The sequence below is a fragment of the Chaetodon trifascialis genome, chromosome 14 (assembly GCF_039877785.1).
Source record: "Chaetodon trifascialis isolate fChaTrf1 chromosome 14, fChaTrf1.hap1, whole genome shotgun sequence".
NCBI lineage: Eukaryota > Metazoa > Chordata > Actinopteri > Chaetodontiformes > Chaetodontidae > Chaetodon > Chaetodon trifascialis.
This window is the reverse complement of record NC_092069.1, coordinates 1077338-1089777: the sequence shown is the minus strand read 5'-3', so window position 1 is coordinate 1089777 and position 12440 is coordinate 1077338.

The following is a 12440-nucleotide window of genomic DNA, read 5'->3' as shown; positions in this document are numbered from 1 at the left end:
GAGCGGGTGCTCCCACATGGATGCTGAGAGACACTCGAGAAAAATTTACACAACTTTCTAGAAATCTAAGATAACTGATAAAACTTGATGAATTGCAGGTCATGGCCACATTGTTAAGAAAAAAAAGGTTTATGACAATGTAATGCTGCTGACCAGACTGAAAGAAGAGGAGGTCATTGTGGTTCGTGAAGTCAAGCAGCACTGGGAGTACTTGAGGAGTATGGTTGGAATGATGGAAGAGATTTCCTCCCAGCTTTCTGAAGGGATCACCCAGCAAAGTAAGTAAAATATTTTTGGCAATTTGCATGGATGTCCAGAGCTTGTAGCATTCATTTGTTTTCTTTTAATGTCATTGTCAGGCAGCACTGAGGCATTGACGGAGAGAGGACGTGAGGGGCTACTCTGTCTGCTGAGGAAGAGATTGTCTGCAGTTAAAGCTCAGCAGGGTGCCGCCCGCACAACATACCAATGTGTTTTGGGATTGCAAGCATTGTCTCTGGATGACTCCTCCACTGATGATGAGGAAAACTTGGACTCCTCCTCTGATGAAGAACTTTGACCCCAAAAGCAGTCACCCCAGCACCCAAAGATGCAGACATTCCAGTGCCCTCTAGCTGCTCTTTTCCATAGCCCCAGCTGACTTTTTCCTGCAGTGGTTCAGCAAGTGGATGCATGGTAAACACACTGTGCAGGGACGGCCAAGACTGTAATACTGATGCCTGGATGTAAAAAGTAATGTAGAAATTGTACTTTGGTTATTGTGCGATATGAAAAATAAATTCCTTGCAATTGAAATTCTGTTGTTTTTTTTTCTGCACTACACTATTTTAAATTGCTATATAGAATGGATTTGGTCAATCAGATGCTGATGCTGTTGATGTAAATTATGAGAATCATTATTTCAAAATATGTTGATGCAGGTGGTTACTTAAATTGGGCTTTTCACATAACCTCACCCAAAACATTTAATAGTGCTAGCACCTGTGTTGAAGTCACTTCACTTTTTTAGATTTGTGTAAAAGACCAAATTAATAATATGATGAATGAGGCAGATGTTTGTGCTGGGAGGCTGAAATTCACAGTGATTGTTGAAAATGATGCCCAGAACACACATGAAGTTTCAAGTTATTTACACAAACAAACATGTCCAGGGGCCTATACACTTGAATGAGAGCCCAGTTAGTGAGACTTGAAACAGATATTGGTGATGGGGCTCTGCTACTAGAACACCTATACCAAACTTCACGTCCCTTCCATACTTGTCTCCAGAGATATGGCAGTAATGACAATGCACATCCATTATGAGAATTTGCTGCAGTCTTTTGGGCTTGTGTTTCATCTCTGTAACTTCTAGGCGACTGAAAATTGCGGAATCAGTCCTCCAACAGACACTGATCATTGGTATGACTTTTGGTGGCTTTAGCTCAAATGGAAACCAGAGAACCAGGGCCCGGCTTTGAGGAGCCACTCATTAGGGTTAGGGTTAGTGGGTTCTCTGGGACAGAGATGGCTGAAATTCACAACAAATGCTCCTTTTGGGCCTTAAATTATGTGTGTAAAATGTGGTGTATGTAGCCCAAGTAAAATATCAGAACCTGGATTTGATCATCAATACTGCTCACAAAGTCTCTAAGAGTGCACAAGTCACAGACCCTGATTTTCCCCAGTTTCACAAGGAGGTACAAATTTTTCCTTTAAACAAGTTGAAATTTTAATATGTTGTTCTGCCCTCCCTACGGATTACATCTGTGGTGGTTTCTGCAGCCCGTACAGGGCGTGGCAATGTCCGACCAAGACAATCAATTAAGCATCATAACTTGGTCAAATTTGCTCTAAATAAGATGAGATTTCTGAGATGTATTCATACCTCTGCCAGAAACTTAAATTTAAAATTTGGAAGCCCCACCTCCTTCCTGAAGCTACCTACTGTTTGAGGGGGGCTTATGAAATGATTCCACCAGATTATGATTTTATAATTTTCAGAGGCCTCGCAGTTCAAGTTTCAGGTCTGTATCTACTGTAGAGGCCAAATGAGAGCAAAAGAGCAACGCAGTGAAAAGGGCCAACAGGCTTCATGTCGCAGCTAGGCCTCAAACGGTTAAGTGAGCTCTTTGGAGCTCCTGTAAAGGAGTGTCTGATGCCAATCTTGTTCCAAGACTAACAGCATGAACAAGAAAAATTACCCATTGTCTTCTGGAACATTTTCACACATTTAGGACCCACTTTTGACCTGTTTTTATAGCAACTGTAAATGAACAGGGCACGGCCTCATTGGCCTGCTTTTTCAGCCCATCAAGAGCCTTAATATATAAGTGAATGTAACTACATGTGCAAGGTTTGAAGTTTGAAGGTGTTACATGTGTTTTTATGTTTTATGCTTTTTTTATGTGACAGGGTCTGAATTTGGGGATTGTAGGTCAAACTAAAGTGTATGAGGAAGGGTGCCAAAGATGTATGTATGTGTGTGTGTGTGTGTGTGTGTGTGTGTGTGTGTGTGTGTGTGTGTGCGCGCGTGCGCACGTGCGCACGTGTGTTTGTGTGCGTGCGCGTTACTGGGTGGAGGAGAGGGGCGATGAGGGGGCGGGGTGATGGCCCTCTCAGACTCCCAGAGGCAGAGAGTTCAGAGTTCAGCTGAGGGAGTATCCCCGTTGCACAACACTGCTTGTATAGGACAAATTTAAAGGTAAGAAATTAGCACACATCAGGTAAAGACAAACAATCTATAAACTTCCAAATCAACACGGATGCTATTATGTATATTGCTGCTGTGTTTGCCATCATTCGTTCCCCTAAAACTTTAATTTCCATGTTTCTTACTGTAAATCCCGGGGTTCTGATAGTATCTTAGTCGTAACCATAGGCGTACTTATTGTCAAGAATAAATCTACTCCACCTTAGTCACTGATATAACCTGTACGTGGTTACATTCCAGCTAGCTGTGGGTTGCAAACTGGACCTGACAAATTTCCCAGACATGCCTCTTGAGAATACTTCATTTGCAGTAACTTTTTTTTGCTGTCAATCAACTTGTTTATGTTTTTAGAATACAAATTGAAGTTTTTGTATATCTTCATGTTTTGTAGAGCTCAGGAACATAGCGTAATAGACAGGCCTACAGGATAGTGGAAGAATAACCAGTCGAGTGAGTAGGATGATGCTAGTAGCAGTGAGGAGGAATGGCTACCAGAACAGGAGGAACTTGCAAATGCTAGCAGCAGTGACAGTGGAGCTGAAGGCACTGAGTCTGGAAAGGATGCTGAAGGAGATGAGGCTGAGGGAGATGAGGATGCTGTAAGAGATGAGGCTGAGGGAGATGAGGATGCAAAGGATTCAGAGGAAGATGAGGCTGAGGATGCAAAGGATGCTGAAGGAGATGAGGCTGCTAAAGCATTGATTCATAAGAAGGCCAATTAAAACAAAATATACAATGACTAAGCCTGGCAGATTATGTATTTACATGTGCAGGTCTCTGTTTTTTTCACACAAGCACTCAGACCTGCACTGACACATTGATCATATAAGTTACAAATATGTAATTTACATTAATTCCTGCAGTGCCCCGATGTCAACATCCAAGCTAGGTTTAGCATGTCAACAATTTTATTGGACTTTATGACTTATATTCCTGGAGACTGAGGCAAAATCTCCAGGCCAATCTGTTGAGCGTCAGCCTGGCTGACTGTGAGACCAGATATTCTATTCTATTCTATTCAATTCAATTCAATTCAATTCAATTCAATTCAATTCAATTCAATTCAATTCAATTCAATTCAATTTATATAGTATTGTGGTAAAAGATTCTGTTGCTATACAGGTTGCGATGACAAAATTTTCTATATAAGGGAATATCATGTCAAAATGACAGTTCTGGTTTGATATCACACTGCACATACCATCAGCTTCAATGGAACGATCACCTATTAGATTATATGACATCAGAGTTTTTAATAATAATAGCAGTAATAATATTATAATAACAGCTCTTTACAGACAGTTTTCTTTATTTTCAACAGGTTTTCCTCCAAAGAAGAAAACAAAGAAGAGCAACAAGGAAGATTCACCTGGAGGTTATTTGGTCATCCTTTATTTACACTCCCCCATTTCAAATAGGACAGTATACATATTTAATGGTTCTTCTACATTTGCGATATGACATCAATCAATCAATCAATCAATCAATCAATCAATCAATCAATCAGTAAAGCTTTATTTATACATTACCTTTCATAGAGATCAAATGCAGGTCAATGTGCATAACAGTGATATAAAAACGAGAACATAAAATAGTGGCAACACACAGTGATAACAAAGATGGACTTTAAAAAAGAGACTAGCAAACCCAAATAGTTAAAAATAAATGTTAGAACAACAATAAGACTTGAAATAAAAATAATTCCAAGCATCAAAAATTATAAATAGTCAAAAACAAAAATCACTTAAGATAGTGATGAAATGAGTAGTTCAATAAAGTATAGAGTTATTATCACATATTATAAAAAAAATATATTTAAAAAAACCCTGCATCAAAATGTTGATTAATTCATGTTTAGTTTTCATTTAAAAGTATGGATATTCTCAATCCCATGCACTTTTCCACTGTTTCAGAGCATAATGGTACCACCATTAAAAGTACCACCACCAATTTTCTGTTCTGATCAATGAAGTTAAAAGAGAGAAGCTTAGGGGCTGTCCTGGTTTGTAAACTAAATGTATCTCTGAGAGGCAAGGCTGTGCAGTGCCTTACAAACTAATATAATAATTGTAATATCAGTAAGATAAATCACAGGCAGCCAGTGTAAATATTTTTAATTTGTGTAATGTGTGCCTTTCTAGTCTTGTAGTCTATGTTGGCACCAGTATTTCTGCATTTTTAATCAACTGCAGTTTATTGTATTCTTTGGAAAACAAGACCATTACAATAATCCAACAGGTTTACGATAAAATGTGCATTAATCTCTCTGTGTTGCACAGTGTTGAGCAAAAACTCTTGTCTTGAATGATAATTTTCTTTCTGTGCATCCCTTGCAGTTCTATAAAAAAGCTTAAAAAGTTACACTTTTTGCTCTTTCAGAATGCAGCCATACGGTCGGGGAAAGAAAACTACAAAACTACCAGTATAATATATAAAGACAAATTAAGTGGAAATTGATTTGTTGAATGAGATCATAGTTGGTGGCCTAATCAGACCTGTTTTAAAAGATGGTAGTAATTTGTTAGGTTTATCTTATGAAACAAAATTACATAAATCACGTAGTAAAAGTAAAGTGTAAATTACAAAGATTGGAACATCCTATAATTTGTATTTTGGCTAAAATGCTTTGAGCTATTTCATTAATTTTTAAAAATCAAACAAAAGTCATTATTTAATGCACAGAAACTTATTTCTGGTCAAATGTAGCCTAACCCATAGACATAATATACGTAGACGCCTCATTACGTGCTGGAGCGTAATCCAGCATCGCCGCCATATTGGGTGGGTCTCCGCTAGCACCAGAGCCAACCGAAGTCGTCGTAAAGAGCGTAACTATGCCCCTATTTCATTTATTTACTTGGACTTGGGGCAACCATGTATCCCAGAATGCATTTCATAGCAACGATGCCGGAGGAGAGGACTCACAACTATAAGTTACAAGTTTCAAAATACTGCTGTTTTAGTAGTATGAAATGTAGTTTTAAGATTATTTTATGTGAGAAAGTGGATGTTAAAACTTAAAATCTGTGGTCGATTCATCATGATAGCGCATAGTTTAAAATTTGCTCCAAAGTTTTTGGAGATGTGTCGTCCTGCTAACGTCATCAAGTACGCTGCTGTCCCAATTGCAGAATGACGGTCCTGCGTCCTCCCCTCCTGGAGAGACTGTACTCCCAAGTCGAACTTGCTAAGTCCGAACTGCCAAGTTCGTAAGTCCGAACTTGGCGTACTTGGTATTGAGAAACGTCCCATGTCTATGATTGGAACAGTACTTGGACTCAGAGTGATGACGTTTCTCAAGTACACAAGAACACAAGTACAGAGCCTAACCAGTTTAAGAGCAGAGAGAGGATCCAAGATGGCGGAGTGAGAAGTCGCATCTTTGCAGGCTCTGTAAAAAAGTTCTGTTTTAGTCCTTAAATTTGCGACCCTGTTGTGTACCAACCCTTCTTTTGTTAATATACAACACTGATAAATACTGTTGAGTTTTTTTTTTATATAAACAACGCATCAATATCTAACTTTTTTGAAACAAAACAACGAACTGTTAGCATGTCTGACCACGACTGCAACCTGAAAGCTCTCCACGAGGCGTGTGATGACAGCGATATCGAGGATATCGAGGTGGATCAAACCTCAAAAGAAAGCAGAAGAAATGTGAATCATACGCCAAAAGCCCAAAGCCAAAGAAGATGAGAGGGGTGAGCGACCATAAAGAGGAAGAAGGTGCAAGCGCAGCCATTCTCCACGCTATACAAGTCCTGACCAACAAGATGGATATTCAAACTGAATGACTGAAAAACTTTGAAAAGCGCATTGAAACAAATACAACTGCTATCAAAGAGAACAAGGAAGAAATTGCTGAGCTCCGGGAAAGAGTTGACGGGCTTAAAAAGGAAAACATCTCCCTAAAAAATATCTGTGAGGCACATGCCCGCTACAAAAGAAGATGGAATCTAAGGCTGACTGGGTTACCAGAGAAAGTAATGAAAACACAAGAGAAACTGTAATCGGCATTCTCACGAGGGTGGTACCATTATCTGTGGAGCGACTACGAGAGACCGTGGACACTGTCCACCGCCTGGGAAGGAAGCCGGATGCTGCTACGTCAAACAACACACCGAGAGCGATCATCGTACAGTTCGGGATGTGCACCGTTCGAGATGATGTCTGGAAAAAATCTAAAGCAGCCAGAGTATGCAGCGAGATGCACATCCGCTTCAAGGAGGACTTCTCCAGAGAGGACCAGGAGGCTCGCACCAAGCTGTGGCCGGTGGTTCAGGAAGCCAGGAGAAGGGGGAAATGTGCGTTCCTGAAGGAAGGCTATGCGTTGATTGATAACCAACCAGTGGATCCTACTTAACCTCCTGTAATGGACCCCCGGTTTGTTATGATACAGGTACGCTGTTTTAATGTTAAGTTATACCTGTGTTCCCCCTTTTGAGGGTTGCTGTTGCACATAAACTATTGACAGCAGATTTTTCATAAGGACATACTGCTCATTCCTGCGCATCATATCCCTGCGCGTTTAAAGGAGCTGGACTGGTGAATGTTATCTTTTATTTCATTGAACTCTAGGGGGTTGAAAAACAATGTTAAACGGAAGGCAACTTTTCTTTTCTGTAAGGAACAGAGGGCTAATTTTGTGTTTTTGCAAGAAACGCACTCAGCGGAAACTGACACAAAGTTTTGGAAACAGCAATGGGGGGACTCTGTTTTTTTCAGTCATGGAACTCCACACTCAGCAGGCGTGATGATTTTGATCAACAGATTTTCTGGGAATATACTTGACCACATGAGTGACTCTTGTTAGGCTTGCAGCCACCAAGTAATAGGACCCAGAGATGCAGAAACCAGAGGCAGGAATTATGTAAAACCAAGAAACGATTTATGAACAAACGAATAACAGAAAACGCGCTCAACGAGCGGATAAATAAAAAACAAAAGGCGCACTCAAAAGGAGTGGGAGACGAAGAAACCAAAGTCGCACTCAAACGGAGTGGATAAACAGAAGGAGCACTGACGGAGCGGGTTTGACACGAGGCACGCGTGGAAGCGGCAGGCAGACACTGAAACAAAAGAAAAACACAGCACAATAAATGGCTGGAAAAAACGATGGACAAAAAATGACTTTTTCTGAAAAGGAGAGGAAGACAAAGAGACTCGTACTTATGGACCAAACAACCAGGGTGCTTTTCATTCCATAAATTGGTCTCCTCGTCTCCTTCACTCGCTTCCTCTCCTCGCGTCTTAGCTCCGCCCAGCGAGGACATGAAAGAGGGATGCGAGGAAGGGACATGTGGACGGAGGAAACGAAAGTCCGAAATGAAAAATCCTCGCTCCACAGCGTCAGTCCGAAGCGACGTCAATTACTGATGACGTTCGCGCAGCTGTAAAAGCTGTAAAACGTGATATTATGGTCAGATCTGCAGTCAGACTGTTCTACTCCTGATTGCTATTGATGAGGTTTCAATTATATGCCGTTAGAGGCATAACAGAGGACGGGTGTGTGGTAGATTAAACCAACAGCCTTGTAGCCTTGCTTTAAAAAACCGTAATACACCAAGAATTTTCATTAATTTCTTGGTGACAGATACAATTGTTAAAAGGACACAGTTGAAACAAGAATCAAGATTACATTTGTGAAGACCTGCTCCCGCCATGATTCAAACGTGTGCCACATACATTAAATAATAAAAGACTTCCGCGTAGGCTACACCGGTGTATCCTCACTCTGATCTCCTTCAGAAGCCTCCTCTCTCCTCGCTCCTCGTCTCCTTCAGGTGCATTTAAGCAATTGGAAGATCCTTCATCATGGCGGAGGGGAATCGACTTCCGGGTCGACGAAGGAGAGAGGAGACGAGGAGACACAATTAAATGTAATGAAAAGCACCCCAGGTGAGTCGCCGTGGGAAGAGCTGGCAGCAGGTGAGGGGCTGCCCGGCCACGATTCCAGGGGTAGACAGACAGACACACACACAGGGAAAAAGGGAGAGGAGACACACTGGGAGAGACAGGAAGGCAGGATCCTAACAACTCTAAGGGACACTGGCTGATGGTGGCGATTGAATTCAATGCTGTCAACTATATTTTGCTATGTATTTATGGCTTCAACCAAAGAACACAAAACAAAGACCTGTTTTCATCCTTGAGCAGACTGATTGAGGGGTGGAAAGTGATTTTTAAAACCGATACCTCTCAGTTAAATTTAACTGATTATTGGAGAATAAAAAATCCTAGTGTGACACAATATACTTGGTTCAATTCAGCCAACAATGGTCAGTGCTCAAGGTTAGATTACTGGTTAATCTCAAACAACCTTTTTGATAATGTTTCTAAATGTGAAATCTCAGCTTCACCCCTATTGGATCATTGTGTAATTTCACTGTTTCTTAAATTTCATTACACTGAGGTTACTCCTTATCCAATATGGAAATTTAATAATAATCTTTTGGATAACTCTGACTTCTGTATTGAAGTTAAAAAACTGAGCCAAGAAATCTCAAAAATGGACTTATCATCATTGTGTAAATGGGAATGGTTTAAATTTAAATCCAAAGAATCTGCTATCAAAATTAGTAAATATGTTACCAAACTCAAAAAACAAAAACAACAGTTAATAATAAGGGAAATTAACAGTCTATGCCATAAAACCTTCTATACTAATCTGTACAAATCCAAATTTTCAAACGAAAACTGTTTATTGTTTTTTTGAAAAAATCAGAGATTATGGTGAAATGATGGAAAAAGATTTGAAGGATTTAATGGAGGACGAGCTCAAAATTGATGAGTTAGATTGTGCCATAAAACAAATGGCCAAGGGAAAATCACCAGGCTTAGATGGGTTGACCGTGGAGTTTTTCAACTTTTTTTGGAAAGACATAAGAGTAATGCTTTACGACGCCTTTAATGAATGCATTTCAAAAGGACATCTGTCTCCTACTATGAAACAGGGACTTATTACCTTAATCCCCAAGCCCAATAAAGATAAATCTTTATTAGACAATTGGAGACCGATAACTCTGTTATGTAATGACTGCTAAATGCCCATGTGTACTCAAACCGACTAGATGTGGGGTCAACCAAACTAATTGACGAATGCCAGTCAGCCTTTATAAAAGGTAGAAACATTCATAATCATACCAGGCTAATACTTGATATGCTAGACTATAGAGACTACATTAGTACAGAAAGTTTTGTGTTATTTCTAGATTTTTACAAGGCATTTGATTGTATTGAACACTCCTTCTTATTGAAGGCTTTGCACTTGGGTTTTTTCGGGAAAATTTTTGTAATATCATTAATATGTTTTACACAGACATAAGCAGCTGTGTTTCCCTCAATCCTGGTGTGACCCCTAATTTTAAAGTTGGATCAATGGTTGGCACCTTCAAAATAAACTGGATAAAAGCCTGTCTGTCTCAGCCAAACTCCATGTGGTTTCATATCCCAAGATCCTTATTTAATAAAATAGGAGGTCTCGACTTCCTTTTAAGTGTGACTTTGAGATCAACAAAATTCCCATTAAACTCTCCAACTTTCACAGACAGGTTCTCCAGTTTTGGAAGATGATATTTACACATAACTTTTCTCCCTATGGCTAAACTCTATGGAATAATAGAGTCATTGTAGTAAACAAAAAATGTATGTTTAAGAATGATTGGTTTGAGCGAGGTATATTATTTGTAACTGGTATACTGGACTCCAAAGGCAGTTTACCGGATTACATAACGTTTGCCTCTAAATATAATTTAAATTGCTGCTACCGAGATTTTAATAAAATCTGTAAAGCAATTCCCCTGCCTTTGATCCAGATGATTCAAAACAATTTAAAGTATGCAAACGTGAAGGCTTCATTACCAAATTTAGTTACTAACGAATGTAGCTTATATGACGGAAAATGTAACAACAAGTTAATAAATACTTCCTTCAAATCCAGGGCGTTTCATGACTATCATAGAGGGACGCATATACAGGCCTTGGAATCAACAAGTGTATCTTTTGCGAATAAGGCTCTCGCCAAATTTATTAAATGGCCCATCTCTCCAAAAGTCAAAGAAACTCACTTTAAGATAATCCACAGGATTTATCCAACAAATGCATTTCTCAGGAAAAGGTTTAGATTTGAAGTGCCTTCTGCCATGAACAAGAAGAAACACTGGAACATTTGTTTTTTTCATGCCCTGTGTCTCAGAAATTCTGGTCTGAGACAAGAAACTGGCTATCAGTTAAGATTAACAACATTCCAACCTTTGAAATCCTTCACATCCTCTTTTTTACAGACAATCTGAATACATCTGTCTCCGATATGGTTAATATTGTATTACTTTTGGGTAAATATCATCTTCACTGCAGTAAGTGGAGAAACGCAAAGCCCTCCTTCAACTGGTTTTTAAATGACTTTGAGTTGTACTACCTGTCACTCAAAAAATCAATTTCCAATAGAATTGCTAGAAAGATAAGTGCTGACTTTTCCAAGTTTCTGATATTTTAAATCTAATCCAAGATTGTGAACTATAAGGCCAGTGCTCCTTTTTTTTCATTGATATGCCTGGACTTTTACACATAATCCTAACACCCCCCCTTTTCCATATTCTTTCTCCTTCTTCTCTCTCTCCTTTTCTCGTTCAATTCCTTCTATGTAAGTTGTTTTTCATGATTCTTACTATGCTATGCACTTAATGCAACGTGATATAATGATTTAATGTGCATCCTCTACGAGACATTTATGAGGCACTTGTTCTGTTTGTTTCCATTTGTTTAAATAAATAAAAAAAAAAAAAAAACAGTTTAAGAGCAACTCGGTCCGTGACCGACATCAACTTCCTTCCGGTTCGTCGTTAATACCAACGTAGCAACAACAGAACATGTATTTTTAAAAGATTTAGTTATGTTTAGGAAGTCAAACAAAAGTCATTATTTGACGCATAGAAGCGTATTTGTGGTCAAATGTAGCCTAACCACTTTTAAAAGCAACTCGGTCCGTGACCGACATCAACTTCCTTCTGGTTCATCGTTAATAGCGTCCGTACCTAGCAGCGTAGCAACAACAAAAAACTTATTTTTTAAAAGATTTCGTTATGTTTTGAAAATCAAACAAAAGTCACTATTTAATGCATAGAGGCGTATTTGTGGTCAAATGTAGCCTAATCAGTTTTAACAGCAACTCGGTCCGTGACCGACCGGTTCGTTGTTAATAGCGTCCATAGTTGCCAACGTAGCAACAACAAAAAACGTATTTTTCGTACAATTTTGTAGAGAGACCTGAAAAAATGTACGTCGAAACGAAAAAACTACAGATCGTATACACAAACTGAATGGATAGTATGAAAATAAAGTGTACATTTGTCGCTAGAAAAGTTATCAAAACAAAGCCAAAGCCAAAAGCTATTTTACATATAGCAATTTCCACCGAAAATAGAAGGGATGTCCACCATGTTTTTTGTTCACGCCGGGAGAAACTCGGCAGTCACGTGACCTAAAGTATGCCCATAGAAAAGACTAGGCAGATAAAACGTACCACTGCTACAATTTCAGAGCCGTTTTTGTGAAGGTTTTACATTTTGCTTTGTGGACAACGTAGGTATTACACAATTTGGAGTGAGACTGGGTTGACTAACTCTACAGTTTCTATCATTTCAATGTTTTTTCACACACTTCATTTTATAGCCTGCAAATTTGCTGTTTTGACTAGGTCTCACCATTGTCCTTGTTTCATGCATTGTTCTAAACAGCTCTGATAAACTTA